Below are 16,334 nucleotides of genomic sequence, written 5' to 3' on the forward strand. Positions count from 1 at the left end.
GGGGCTAGGATGTCAAATGGGCTGACTTGGTGCAGGAGGGGCACAACAGGACATTTTACTTTCCACTGTCTCTATTTTTACAAATAAATTCACAAAACTTTATCAGCATGAGCAGGAAGGATTCATGATTCACAGTCGTAGCAGTGGAAGTCCAAAAACATAAGAAAATACATAAGAAATTTCATCATTATTTTCACTTACTATTGGCTGCAGTTGTTGCTATAGGTGCATTTTTTTCATAAGTAAGAGAGATTTTTTGGTTAATTTTGCACAGCATACAAACCATACTTACAGGTCTATGAAACTCTAGAATTTATGTGATTTATGAATGAGCTGTTACATTTTAAACTTTATGTTTACAAAAAAAGTCAAATTTTATAGTTATTATATCAATTTTTACCACCGTTTTTAATAGATTTGGGAAATTTTAAGTATCGTACACCTGTAAGGATGGTTTGTTTGTTGTTCAAAATTCATCGAAGAATCTCTCTTACTTATGAAGAAAAGTGTACCTATAGCAACAAATGCAGCCAATAGTAAGTAAAAAAATGATGAAATTTCACATGTAAAAAAAATTATTTCGTTATGTTTTTGAACTTCCACCGTTATGAGTGTGAATCTTGAATCCTTCCTGGTCATGCTGACGCATTTCTATGAATTTATTTGTAAAAGTATAGACAGTGGAAATTAAAATGTCCTATGGTGTCTCTCCCGCTCCAAGTCGGCCCGTTTGACGTTCTACCCCCCTTGAAGTTCAGCCCGCGGGCGTTATCAAGGAGATCTCCGGACTGTCTATATCGGCTGAGTCTGCCAAAAGGGAACCGCGGTGTTGCTTCAGGTGCAGTCGGACAGGTCATTTAGATAGTTCTTGCGTTCAACCGCGCCCACCCAGAGCTAATAAATGACGCTGGGCTGGGCAGCGACCTCGGGATCAAGCCCTTAACCTTTGTGTGCCCCTGTCGCTGATCGGTCATCACCTCCCCTGCGTTATATTTGTTTTCGAGTAGGTGGCGAACTTATTTGTGCCCTTTTGGATTCTTGTAGATCCTTTTAGTTGTTGAGCTTGCAATGGTTTCTTGAATTTGGTCATCTTACGAGGCTTAGGTCGGTCTCTTCTTCGGTGCAGAGATGTCGGGTTGCCAATGGGCAGGTGTTGCCTCTGCATGGTTGGGTCCGAGAGAGTATCTCGGTTGAGGATTCCTCCTGGCCCTGGTCTTTGGCCTTCGTTAAGAAGCTGCCCGTCTATTTAATTTTGGGATGTGATTTTATCAGTAAAACTGGTCTTGTCTTGGATTATTCCAGGTACACCTTCTTCTTTAGGTTCGCTGCTGCTCAGAAGTTTGGGTACTGTGAATGTGCTAAGCGTAAGGTGCATTGAAATGCCGGTTTGCTGGCTGTTGATGCTAAGGTTACTGAGTTTGATCTCACCCATCTGTCTTCACAGTTGGCCTCTGAACTAGGGGATTTGTTGCAGTGGTTGCCCGAGCTTCTCTGTGATAGACAGGGGTTTACTAATGTTCTTGACTACCATATTCGTCTATCTGACCACATTCCGGTCAGGCAGTCCCCATATCGTCTCTCACCGCCTAAGATGAAGATACTAAGAGGAAAGATCTCTAAAATGATCGAGCAAGGATCTATAAGGCCTTCTACATCTGATTATGCTTCCCCATATTCCTTGTTCCTAAGGATCAGGAGCGTGATTTTCGGCCTGTTTTTGACTACCGGCGCCTGAACACCAAGGTTGTCCTCGAATCAGTTCCTTAACCTGATCTTCATAACTCTTTTACTTAGTTTGTCAGCGCTAATTGGTTCACCATGCTCTTATCTGCATCAATCCTATTATCAGATTCCCTTAGCCCAAGAATGTAAACTTGTTACAGCATTTTGTACTGATTGGAATCTGTTTGAGTTTAACAGGGTTCCCTTTGGTTTGGCTACTGGGGCAGCCGTTCTTACTCGCTTGCTGGATAACACTCTTAGAGACTTGAAATTAGTCTGTGTTTATAATTACTAGGACGACTTGGTGATTTATAACCGTTCGTTTCAGGAGCATTTGGAACATATCCAGCAATTTTTTGCAAGGCTGCAGGGGGCTGGTTTGACTGTTAAACCCAGTAAGGTGACATTAGCCAGGCAGCGGTATCCTTCTTAGGTCACTTAGTATCAGGCGAGAGCATTAGTATTGGCCAGGAGCGGACTAAGGCATTGAGAGCTATCCCGCCGCCTGCTGATGAACGCGGAATTGCCAGCATCATAGGCATGGCGAATTATTTTAGGCGTTTTGTCACTAATTTTGCTTAGTTGGCGGCTCTTGTAAATGAACTGCGTCGAAAAGGGGTGCGTTTTGAATGTGGACCTGCCCAAGAGGCCGCGTTTGAATACTTTAAGGCAGCTATAGACAACCCTCCGGTTCTCGGAGTGCCTGATTTTAGTAAAAAATTCATTTTACAAACCGACGTATCTAAGGCGGGGATTTCGGCAGTTCTCCTACAGGAGTTCGGGGGTCAAAGCAACCATTAGCGTACGTGTCTCGTCGGTTAACCAGTGCCGAACTTAAGTATCCCGTTTACGAATGTGAGGCATTGGCAGTCTTGTTCGGGCTGGAGAAGTATCGCTTTTGTCTCGAGTATAGAGTACTTCAGCTTGAAACCGACAATAAAGCATTAAGCTGGGTGTTAGCGAATCCGCGTAAAATGTATCGCCAGGTGGGCAGTGCGCATTTCAGCGTTTCAGTTCGAGGTTAAACATATTAAGGGGACTGAGGAAGTACTCGCGGATGTCCTCAGCCGTATCTTCACAGAATATCCATCTAGTGAGAGCACCCAAGAAACAGAAGAAGGCAATTTTAGTTGTGTCGTGTTAGTCGGTATTCCTCATTTGTTTAGTGACGTCGCCGACCATCAGGATCAGGACCCCAGTTGGGAACCGGCTAAGGAACGGCTGTCGGCGAGGAATCTTTGGATGGATAAGTCAAGGCATTTTGTGTAAAAGGGTGGGACCTGCTAAGGAGTTGAAGATCTGCCTACCAGCCACCCTGGAACGCCCCGATTCCATCACTTTCACAAGTCGTTGATTGGCGGGTATTTAGGAACCTATAAGAACTTGCAGAAAAATAAGGAGCATTTGACTTGGCCGTCTATGCAGCGAGACGTTAGAGAGATGGTTTTCCGATGTCGGTTGTGTCGTGTGGCCAAGCCTAAGAATGCTCTACAACAGGGCTTCTTGAGTTCTGAGCGCGAATCCTGCCCCAGGAATAAACTCTATATCGATTATGTGAGGATCTTACCTCGCATCGAAGGAGACCATTGGTACGTATTGGTTACTATTCACGCGTTTTCGAGGCTTATCTGGGTTCTTCCGAGTCGTAACGTGACTGCTGCTACTACTATTGCGCTTTTAACTAACGTATTTGGTGTTTTTGGACCCCCTAAAAATCGTTAGTGATAATCCGCCGGCCTTTCTTTCGGCTCTCTTCAAGATTTTCTGTTTTCAAAGCGGTGTGAAGCACGTGACTACCATTCCGTATTGCCCGCAGGGCTCTTACGCGGAGAGGGTCAATCGTAATCTCAAATTCGCACTGATTATCTTCCATCAGAAGAAGCCCAGTAAGTGGGATACTAGTCTCCCTTGGCTTAGTTTTACCTTCAATATAGCCAGCCACGAGGCTTTGAAGGCTACTACGGTTTCCTTGATCTCTGTTTATCTTGTCAATTCACCGCTTTCGAACTTACGGGAATTCAAGATCTAATCCCTTTGGATACTACCCCTGAGATCGTCAAAGAAAACTGGAATCGTGCCAGGCGCAATATTCTCAGGGCCCATAAGAAACAACCGTAAGAAACAACCGTAATCGACGAGTCTTTAGCGGTAAACCAGGAGACCAGGTGTATGTCCGTGATTTTCCTGGGAGGGAGGTGCGTGTTGGAAATCTTGATCACTGCCTGTTTCCTGGGTCCCTGTACTATTATGCGTATTTTAGGCCCAGTTGATCTTATGGGTAAGAACAACTGCACCAGTAAGCAATACCGGGTCCATATTAATCAAATTAAGTTTGGTTAAGCCAGATGTTGGTTTAACCCCGAGTTGATGTTTGAAGAGGGAGGTTGAGCCATTTTGCGGCTTGGGTTGGTGCCGTTGGTAGGTTGGCATTGTGTAATTGGGATAGGGGCGACTCATTTCCTTCTCGTGTTTACTAGCGCCACTACATTTGCTGGAGTTGTCTGTCCACGAGTGGCGGCAGCAGTGGTTATCAATATCTAGTACTATCTTTGGAAAGGCGTCAAGTGTTTGCCGGGTCGGGGTGCGTCGGGTAGTTCTGTTGGGACAGAGCAGCAGTGAGGTCCGGCAGTGCATGGACATGCTGGGACAGTTGGCGGCACGCAGGCACTGCTGGATTGAGGGGCTGTAGTTGCGAGGGCCACAAGCTCATTGTCCACCGGACCGAGGACGTTTGAGTTGAGGGAACATTAACCCAGTAGTGAAACATCCACTATTCTGTGATCACACCATTTGTTCGCCCTTGCTGCTCGCAGGGTCGCCGAGACGAACAGCAACAAGTGGACTGTTTGGAGTTGGCGAAATTAATTAGCTGTCCTCCACTTCCTATTATTAGTCATTGAATTCCTTGTATTTGTAGATGAAGTTCAACCAGTGGTATTTTTCTGCCTACTGGCCACTAACGCCCTAATTACCTGCCCTGGAGGTTAGCGTATTTTTGCAGCAGTGTACCTTTCCTCGCCTTGCCACTGCTGTGTGGTAAGGCGTGTAGTTCGACAGCATCCTTGATTGTGGTTTGGATATTTTGTCTTTTGGACTACCTTGGTCGTGGTGGCTCCTCCTGCTTCTGGATGTCCTAAACACCAGATTCTGAAGACGCAGTGCTGTCCACCGGTTCCACTTTGCCTGGATTATTCCATCATTCTGTTGGTTACCATACATTACGTAGATTTTGCAAGAGTGTTGGTCTGCATTTAAACTGTCACTAGTGTGGAGTTCCATCCGGTTTAGTAAATACAGTTCTTGACTGCCTCTTTCATCGGTTACAAGGTTGAGCGACTTTTACCAGGCCGATCCTTTAGGAGCACAGTCTGAGACCAACTTTTCTCTTGGTTTGATCAGATGGTGATGATTGTTTTTTTAAATATTTTAATTTTGAGTTATTACTATTGGGGTCTTCAGCCAGCAAGTAACTTGAATTTCTTGTCGATAACGCCCTCAGCCATGAATGCAACTTGTCTTAATAATGTTTAATTAGTTATTGTCTATTAAAAGTGAAATTTTGATGTTTTTTCTAAAAAAAAAGGTGTTTCAGTATCTCTTGGAGAAGTTTAACTGTTCTTAATAATTTCCTATCCAGTCCTTCACCCGTCAATTTGCTTTTGAGTTTTTACTATTGGGGCCTTCAGCTGACAAATAATTTCAGTTTCTGGTCAATAAGGCCCTCAGCCATGCGGGATAATTGCTTAAGAACTTTTTTATTAGGCATTGCGTCTCAACAGCCAAATTTGTTCATTATTGTCAACGTCATTTGCAATTGGTTCCAAATCAAGTGCACATTACTAAAAAAAAAAAAAAAAAAAAAAAAAAAAAAACTGAGCAACCAACGGTAACTGAGTAAGGCCCTGTCCACACCGAATCCTGCCTTTCCCTAAGTCCCATGTTTTATTTACTATAAACGATGAATGTCTCTGATAGGCTAGATAATGCGGATCGCTGACTGTGCGCGACCGCAGAGCCAAAGATACTGATCTGTTGGAGTAAGAGGGCGCTGGACGCACAGTTGTAAGTAGCTGTTTGTGAGGGAAAGGCGATAGAGTAGGCAGTGTTTGTGGTGAGCTGCTTGATGCGACCAAGTGTTAGATTAATGTAGGTATATCAATATATCTCAACATGGAAACAGAAAACTTCATGTTATAAGGTAAAGATGTTCAATAATGATGTTCTTTGTTTTCTTGCCAGTGCATTAGTATAGAATAGTTGGCTGATAATTTTTAATTGTTGAGTAACCCCAGAATCTACGTAAACTTTTTTGATAAAAAGGCTAGTTAGATATTTCACAAGTGTAATGTTGTTTAAAAAATGAAATAATATCCTTTTTAAGATTACGTTGGATGAATGTCTGATCTGTAGAATGACTATTAAACTCGAATGGTAAGTGTAAGTGGTGTGCTTACTCTGCATTATTGTTCGTAAAACTTCATTCGAACTGATTGGGCAATGCAACTCCCAATACCAATAAGGAAATACAGTCACTGCAATATACATTCAGCCCCTTAGGCACTGAATCATCTGGCCTTCTTCAAAACTGATTACTTTGGTCCTTGTGCACATAGCAAATAAATTAAACTGCTTTATCTCTAAAGCAGCAACGGAGTAACGCGGTATATTCTGGTCGTATTTTACTTCTGATGAAGGTATATTTAGATAGACCGAAATCGTGGTCAACAATTTTAATAAATCTTTATCCTGCAACTGTTCGGCTGTTGTCATTTACCGTGATGAATTTCAACAATGGCTGTTTTAAAATCTTGATATATGTATATATATGCTCGCTACAGGCTCAGCAGTGTGCAATGCTGGCCATAATACCTTGAAATACACATGAAATTCTTTTGGCTGATAAACGAGAACATTTAAGAAAATCCAACTTTTAAAAAAAAATTATGTCCTGGACAGGGAGGCGATCCTGATTATGGTGAATTACTAACACTGAGGTGTTTTTTTTTTTTTTAGCAAAATTATATTGCGAGCTAAGTTTGTCTTTTCGAAGACATCTGACAAATGAAGTTACATTACTCACAATTGATTCACAAACAATGAGATTTAAACAGCGAGTATTATCTAACTTCACGGTAAATGATAACAGTCAACCAGTTGCCGAATAAAGATTTATTGAAATCTATGACCACTGTTTTGGTATATCTAAATATACCTTCATCAGAAGCAAAAATACACTAAAATCACTTTTTTTTTTGCTCTTTTCATTCCCTTCCCTGAGGGGGAAATGCGGGCTGTTTGAGGGTGTGCAATACCCTTTTCAGCCTTTTTGGATGTATAAGGATACATTTTACTAATCTGTTAGATTTTATTTGTTGCATCAGTGAAAATTTGTCATTACTTACGATCAGTTTTTCAACTTTATTTTTACAGTTTTACATGCTAGTTTGTTTTTCAATTTTATAATTACAATTTTACTTTTACATTTACAAAGTTACTTATTTTACATGATCCATTTACACCATATTGAAAGAGAAAGAGAAGGTTGAAGATGAGGAGAAGGAAGGAAAGATAACCAGTTGATTGTACTGGTTGTGAGTTACATTAATTGTATTAGGTGTTAGTTACATTAATTGGTTATTGGTAATATTTGATAAATTTAATATATTTAATACAGACATAGGCTATTGTATTTGTGAGTGTAACTACCTACTGGACTTTGAGGTGGTTGTGTTGGTTGTGTCTTTTGTGGACTTAATCTTTGAGTTTTACGTTGTTCCTTTCTTCTGTTTGAACAGTTAGGCGGTTTTTGATACACATTAAAATTTAGAGTAACTGTAAAGTGAAGTGAGAATAAATGTAATAGATTTAATATAGTAGAGTTACAGAATTATATAGTAAAGTAAAGTAGTTTTGGAGTACTGGTGGCTTTTGCTGGAATCTGTACCTGGTTGTCATTGCATACAATTGTTGTTGTTTATGAGGGTAGGTTGCGTGCTTTAGATATTTTACATTTGGCATTTGGCAGTGGTGCCTTTTGCATTAGAATTGTACAGTTTCCCTCTTTTTAACACTTGCCACCTTCATCCTCTTATGGTGCTTATTGTGTTCACAGCCTATTTCCTACAATTGACTACAATTAGAATTAACATTGTGCTAGGGTGTGTGGGTGTAGGAGCAGATGTGAATGTGGGTGTGAGTGTAGGTGTAGGTGTAGGCGCGAGACAGTTTGTGTGTGTTTTGAGTGTGATGATTGGTTCTCTGTGATGTGTGTTTGGTGTTATTGATTGTTCTGTCTGCGGTCCAGCCTAGCGTGTGAACTAGCGTTCACAGGCTAAGTGCTCTCTTTATAATTATGCTATACAGGTGGAGGTGATATTTTAATTTTAACTACTGACGACTCCTTCGGCACAGTTGTTTTATGCACCTCCACTGCAGGATGTGATTTTATTGTATTTTTGCTTCTGATGAAGGTATATTTAGATATCCCGAAACCGTTCTCAAGGATTTCAATAAATCTTTATTCTGCAACTGGTTGGCTGCTATCATTTACCGTGAATATTTTCAACAGTTGCTGCTTCAGCCATGTTTAAAATTTTTGATTATCTAACCTCATTAAACCGGTATACATGCAAATCATTAAATGAAATACAGCTCTGTTAACAGATCTGAGAAACATTAGAAAAGCGAAATATCAAAACAGTTTACGTACATTGTGGGTTTACTCACCAATTACAAATTATCAGCCAGCTCAATTATTTAATATCTTTACCTTGGTTGCATGAAGACTTCTGCTTCCATTTTCAACAATTTTGACACACGTACATTAAGCTATCACTCGGTGGCTTCACACAGCACACCACAGCTCCCTCACAGACAGCTACTTACAGCTGTGCGCCGGGCTCTCCCTTACTCCAACAGATCAGTATCTTTGGCTCTGCGGTCGCGCACAGTCAGCGTTCCGCATTGTGTATACTATCAGACACATTCATCGTTAATAGTATATTAGTTTCATTTTAATTTATTAATATTCTTACCTTATTGTGGTGCCACATACAAGTGCGCCGTAGCATACTGCTTTCACCCTATCATAACGCGGACGAAACTGTATCCGCTGATAGTAACAGATGGTCACCGAACACGATTGTGACGAAAAATAAGAGGACGACAGCTACTGAATTCAATGTCACACTCGCGAACCCCGTCAGCATCAAACCAACACCAAGGGAATTCCAGAAGCAGGGAAATATGAAATTATGAAACCACTCATCAGTAATGCAAATGCTCGTAACAGGGAAACCTTGTTTCGAAACCATAATCCCGCACTATGGAGCAATCAAAGAATGTCATTTGGTCGGATGAGGCTTCTTGCACACTGTTCCCAACTTCTGGCCGAGTTTACGTCCAAAGAATGACAAATTGGCGGGGTTCGTTGATGAGTTGGGCAGCCATATCGTCGTATCCTATGGACCGCATGAGTACTCCGCAATGGCGCATTACTACCAAGGACTATCACTATTTTGGCTGATCAGGTCCTTCCCGCGGCACAACGTTTGTTCCCCAACGGTGTTACAAGACGGCAGGAGTCCTGTTCCCACCGTCCATAATTCGTTTTGTCGGCACGAGGAAGACTTGTCTCTCCAGGCCACCACTGTCATCAGATCTCAATATTGTTGGGTTTCGGTGACCTGCTTTGGATACTAGGATGATTGATAGCTAACCAATCCATCATCGTTCACTGAAGTTGCCACTGTTTTACAGTGTGGTATAAGATTCCCTATTTCAGAGTCCTCAACGTCTAAAACCAGCGACCTTTCACCTTACACATCCAAACAAAGAGTGTGTTTCTTCACGTGTCCCTGCTGTTTGCGCCGTTCTGGCTGCAGCCGCTAATAAGGAGAAATGTTCCGGTTTCTAACCAGTAGCGTGAAATCAGCTACGGTTAATAAATTCCGACCACACAGTGTCTCCAGACGCGGGCCAATTAGAGAATATCTTCTTTGCTCTAGGAATTCCCGTCTGACGTCAACAGTGTGGGCGAATCAGTGAGTTCTCTACACACTTCTGAATTTCCAGAACCCTAACCGAGGTGACGGGAACGCCGCGAGGCTCTTCCTCCCAAGCATAAGCCCAGAAATTCCAAGACCTGTGATTTCTCACCATAAATTACTAGGTGGCAGCCAGCACTTGAGACTACCGCCCTCAGGCTTCCACAGAACAGAATCGTGGTGAATACCGCGAACCCCGTCCTAGCTCGACTAACAGAGGAGTTCCGGAAATCCTATCAGGTGGCCCCTTGACACGCGTAAGCAGAAACAAAACCTCTGAATGGGGTGTGGTCTCCTCTGTCGCTGTTGGAGTTCTGTGTGAACTGAGATGTTCTCGCGCATTCTTAGAATGGGACAACAAGCCTCTACCGAGAATCACCTCAGTTTTATGAAACACATACTTCAGCCTTAAATAACGTCATGAGACTTTCAGCATTATGAAGGGCCTGCCTACCGCCAGCTGTGATGATGGGCAAATGGATTTAACATATGAGTGGAAGGAGGCAAACCAGACAGCCAGGAGTTGTGGCATAAGATTGCCTTGAAAATCATACAGCACCTGTATACACTCATTTCAAGACAAGCTGCTTTTAACGCTAACGGCTTTTCTAAACAGTCAGGCATGGTAATGCATTGTGTATTCCGTGTTATCATATTTTTATCCACCCCTTATAAAGGCGAACTTACAGAGAGAACCGAAAGTCGCGCCCTCGGACGCCACAGCGTGATTCTTTGCAAACTCTTGCTGTTGTTATTGTGCTTTTCAGTGCGAGGACTTGTTCTCTGCAGCTTGCGAAGAAAATTTCTCTGTAGCGTAACGAAAATACCTAGTCCTTCCACGAACTGGTCCATATGTGATGAACACGGGTCGCAGTGATCCACTTTGCGTTATTTGGACCGTGAATTTCGATTATTTAAACTAAAAAAAAAGGTTTACTCCCAAACTTAAAGAAAGTAATCACTTCAGAATCTGGCAACGAACAGCAAAAGAGGATAAAACACGAAAACTCCCATAAATGAATTCGTAAATAATAGAAGAAATGCCTACAATATTGTTCAGTTACAACTGTAAAAGCCAAATAAACTCGCACTTGGTCATGAATATGTTGCAATGTAACGTCCTATTGAATGCAAACACAGTTTATGTAGCTGACAGCTGTCAGGTTCAAAGCTCCCACCTAGAGCATGCCTGGCTTCGACAGCGGAGGAGTCACATAACTGTGCTTGGTCGGCGCTCGGAATTAATGCGGAGACCGCAACTTACCCGTGTTACCACATACCAAAACAAAGCACTAATTACTTATGATGAAAACGCTGTTCATACTCATAAAAAACACATTCCTCGAAAAGAACACGAGTCATGGACTGTGCGGCTGGTCCCGGAGGAGGTTCGAGTCCTCCCCCGGGCATGGGTGCGTTTGTTTGTCCTTAGGATAATTTAGGTTAAATAGTGTGTAAGCTTAGGGACTGATGACCTTAGCAGTGAAGTCCCATAAGATTTCACAAACATTTGAACATTTTTTTTTGAAAAGAACAGCCGGCCGAAGTGGCCGCGCGGTTCTGGCGCTGCAGCCTGGAACCGCGAGACCGCTACGGTCGCAGGTTCGAATCCTGCCTCGGGCATGGATGTGTGTGATGTCCTTAGGTTAGTTAGGTTTAACTAGTTCTAAGTTCTAGGGGACTAATGACCTCAGCAGTTGAGTCCCATAGTGCTCAGAGCCATTTGAACCATTTTTTTTTTAAAGAACACGGAATACACTTGCAATAACAACTACAGTAAAATAAATGAATGTCAGAGAAAGTAAATAGTAATAACTACAGTTAATGGTTGACTCAGCAATGTCAACACCGACAGTGAACACAATTTACAGAAATTACCTTCATTTCTAAGGAAAACAAACTTGAAAAAAATTATTAAAAAAGAGAAGGAAGTTAGAATTGAAACTACATGAGATGCTTTAAGTGTTTACAGGGCGAGTATTTGGCGTTTCAGCTTGTCTGCCTCTGTGGGGGTTGTTGTCGACAGCAGTTTGGTGATGCTGGTGGCAGAGTTATTATGGATCCATCAGTCATGGTGGATTTGTCCTCTTGCTTGGAATCGGATTCTCCGGGTGGTAATATTATCCTCCGTACCATTCCTTTGGTCACAGGCTAGTTAGGGGTAGCTGTTGCTTTGTACATCCACATTGATATTTATACGATTGCAAAGTTCGTTACGCACTCATTTGCTTTTCATATGCCCCGTGCACAGTTTTAAAACAGCATACAGTGAGCTTTTAGTTGCCGATCGCGAAGATACAGTCCGTCCGGGTTTATTAATCACGATCGCGAAGTCACAGTTCTGGCGAAAAACAATAACACACGTAACAAACAGCTGAAAACTCTCCAAGGCGACAGTTAAACGTTGTTTTCCGATGTCGTCCTTCAGTCCCATCTGATGCGGATCTCGCACCGGACAGCAATACTCCAGAATAGGGCGGAGAAGGGTCGTCTACTGTAAGCTCTGAGGGGAGGTATGATCTCATTAGAAGGTTTAAAAAAGATTATAAATTAAATTCGAAACCATGGTGAGCTTGGTGTGGCACGTGGAAGAGAAAGGTTTCGTATATTGCTGAAAGTTCCTGACGAGGTTGTTACTGCTGTAACTGACCATGCAGCATTTGCCCCTGGCGGTACTAATGCTCGTGCAGTGTCACGAGAACTGTCCGTCCTATGGTCAGGAGCACAAAAATTTTACTATTTTACACTTGTACCCGTACAAGATATAGACGTTGCTGCAACTGATACTTCATGATTCGCAGCAGCGTTTGAATTTGCTCTTCTGTTTCTGGCACGGGTAGAAGTTGATGGGATGTGGCTGTCCATTGTTCAACTAAGTGACGAAGCACATTTTACACTACAGGGTGCAATGAATACACAGAGCTTCCGAATTTGTGGGTCTGGTAAACCACGTGTCCTGGACAAAAATCCACTGCACTCACCGTATGTGCCTGTGTGGTGTGACGTCACAGGAACCTTTATTCTTGGTCCGCTCGTGTTTGAAGAGAATACACGCAGAGGGGCCTGTCAGGTGTACTATTACGTCTGCACGTTATCGAGACGTCTTGTACAGCATATAATTCCTTTGGAAGAGTCAGTGAAAACCGCAGTTTTCATACACGATGTGGCAGCACCTCGTGCCGCTCATCCAGTGAAAAATCAAGACTGCTTGATGCAACCAACCTTCCACGAACGTGTTACCTCCAGAAGTTTTCAGGAAGCATGGCCCTCAAGATTTCATGATCTGAATCCATGTGACACATATGGTTCTGCGGATACCTTAAAAATAATCGCGTTTACCAGGGACACGTTCGGCGTCTACCTGATCTGAAGCACTGTACACAGGAACACGTTGCTCGTATTCCGCGGGAACCGCTGAGAGAAACTCTTCATCACGTCGCTTTAAACGGATGCAGCATCTCGTCGTCACCTCTGGTGCTTTTATTGAACAATTTGTGCAAATGACGTTAATAATTCCTTCCTCACTTGTTTGATCTTATCTCCCCAGGTCATGTTCCTAATCCAGTGCATGTGAAGACACTTCTATACATCTTTCTTGGATTCATTGCGTCAAATTTGCAACTGGTGGCCATTATTGGAACTAATTTCCATTCAGCATGAATTTGTTCTCAGTTAAAGCATTAGAATATCTACCAAATTTCGCTTCTATACGATAATTACACCCGACACTGGACCTCTGTGAGTAGCTGTACATAAATTATACCCACCAAGTATGATCGCACAATGACTGAGAGAGTGGCAAGTGGATGGTGGAGATTCAAGAACCCAAGCACACTTCCACTTTGGGCTCTAAAATACGTAAAGCCACCACTAGACTTGCCCGACATCCTATTTTCACTGGGGGTCCCAATTGTTAGTGGTATCATGACACGTCTCGCGTAAGCCTTAATTGGGACACGGAATATCCTGAGCTTTGGGCAATGTTAACAATTCGAAATTTACTGACGTTGTTTATCCAATGTTGCATTTAGACCACTAGTGCGCTCCATCTAATGAATTTTGTGTGGACCGTGGAGGTGGGGTCCATGGAGACCTTATGACCTTTCTTGTACAAGGTAAGCTGCCATTACTTCTTGAATCTGTAATTTTGAAACGGAAAATTTAAAATTTCGATTTTTAAGGTTAAAAAGAAGATAGGAAACAGTATTGTTGGAAGTAGTTGTCATTTCAGCGGTGCCACTCAAGGATTCGGTCTCAGAACGTATCCTTGAGCCTTACGTCCCGTGGCAGTGCACACCGCCTTCAATTTATTACATGAAATTAATCACGTCCCGGATGTCACGAGGCGATTCAGCTCTCGCATAACAAACAAGGGGAGACCAAGACGTTGGGATCACGGATTTACTTAAAACTTTGTACACTTTTAGTGGGCCATTAAAATAAGATAATGTGGAAATAGTAAGGGGTGCTACTTCGGCAACTCCGAGAAAATCGCAAGAGAAGTTTAACACGTCTGTTATTAAACTGATATAAGTGTGCAAAGGGGCCACATACACGAACTCGTTGTGGTTATGTGGCTATCGTAGCGCATGGTAAGGACATCATAGACGAAGCGATGGTTCGAATTATGCCAACCCATTATTCTATTTATATGACATTTGAGAGGAAATGCAATAAAAAAATCCACATACATTTTCATGAACCTGTACTGAATTTCATATGTTATTTGATTATTTACTGCCAACGGCCTTACCGCACAAGTAACACGGGTTCATGTCGGATCACCAAAGTTAAGCGCTGTCGGGCTGGGCTAGCACTTGGATGGGTGACCATCCGTTCTGCCGAGCGTTATTGGCAAGTGGGATGCACTAAGCCCTTGTGAGGCAAACTGAGGAGCTACTAAATTGAGAAATAGCGGCTTCGGCCTCGTAAATTGACATACGGCCTGGAGAGCAGTGTGCTGACCACATACCTGTCCATATCCGCATCCAGTGATGCCTGTGGGCTGAGGATGACACGACGGCCGGTCGGTACCGTTGGGCCTTCCAAGATCTGTAAGGATGGAGTTTAGTTTTTCTGTTCTACTTAATCTGTACATTACTCTTTCTACATTTAGTGTCACTTATTGTGTGTGTTGAGCAGTTTTCGTGTGGTGCATCGTTATACGTTGTCAGACGTCGTGGTCTCCTCACCATTGCTTACATATTCTGCCCTCACAATCATATTCCACACATCAAGACGCTTCATTCGAACCCAAACTCGATAAGATAAAGTCAATGTTGTATGAATTCATGTAAACGATATGGAATTAACAAGTAAGCGCACCGTGGTTGAAATACTCGAGGCTGGCGTGCACACATACATTCCAGACACGACAGTCATAGAAGCTTTTAGTTCGGGAGAGAAACTGCACAACGGGACGCCGGTCCCTTCAGAGGATGACCCAGCCTATGTCGACCGGTGACCGCCCGTGTAGCGGACAGCGTGGGCCCGAGTGAAAGGAGGGACCAACCCTGTGTTCAGCTTAAAAGCAAATTCCGCTACATTGTGTGGGAGCAGCCACCCTACGTATTCTTTACACATAGCATGGAGAGATTTTCACAGGGAGACAGCAAACGCCAAACGCCAATGCTACAGGTTTCCGGATTGGTCACCTTAAACGAAACGTCATTCTCCCATTTTATAAGAGCAATGCTGATTGGCAGACGATATTTCTGATGCCTTGAGCTGAAGGAATAACGGAAGAGACTGAAAGATATACCCCTTCATGTCTGGCGAGGAGAGGTGCCGTTCCGCTGTCGCTCTTGGAGTGAGGAACAAGTCTCTTCTCAGTACTTCACTGGGAGAGCACCTCTGTCGAGAGCGAATCGAAGTGCTACTCTGTACTGAGTCCTTGCAATTAAGCGTTGTTCACTGTTTTAGCCGACACACTTACTGTGCGGTGTGAACAAACAGAGTTATAGTTAAACGCCTGCGAGCGAATTTTGAGTGGCATCGCAGTGGACTGCTTATCTGACCGGTGAACAACGCCAATAGTTAGACTAGGGGGGACTAGGAATCCTTGACTTCATCAAGGCATAGGGAGAGTTTGACTGGCGAAGGGCAATCCAGATAGAATGAGAGTTATCTTATTTGTCAGCAGCGAGCGGCGCAGACAGCAGTCATCGCAGCTTACGGTATTGTGCGCTACAGCTATTGCCAGCCCCATGTTTCCTCCACAACAGAACACTTCACTGCATTTCACACGCGACAGCCTCGACCGTACCTAGCAACATTCTAAAGGATAATTATTCAAGTTGAGTAGGCGCGCCTTTCAGCCATTCTGCCAAGTCAACAAGCATCTTAAACTTTTTATAGAAATTTCATTAGCGAATCCTATACTTGAGAGGAAACTTCACATTCCGAAAACAACCAGGATATAACTTGTTCAATTCATAACTAAAAGTGCCATTGTGATTTCTCAGAATTTTTGCAAAATGAATAATAACTTTCGTTAGTTTCATGTTTTTCTTACACCAACTAGCACTACTCCAGTACCCAAGTATCCCACTAGCTACGTAAGAAATT

This window comes from Schistocerca americana, chromosome 5 (genome assembly GCF_021461395.2).
Source record: "Schistocerca americana isolate TAMUIC-IGC-003095 chromosome 5, iqSchAmer2.1, whole genome shotgun sequence".
Taxonomy (NCBI): domain Eukaryota; kingdom Metazoa; phylum Arthropoda; class Insecta; order Orthoptera; family Acrididae; genus Schistocerca; species Schistocerca americana.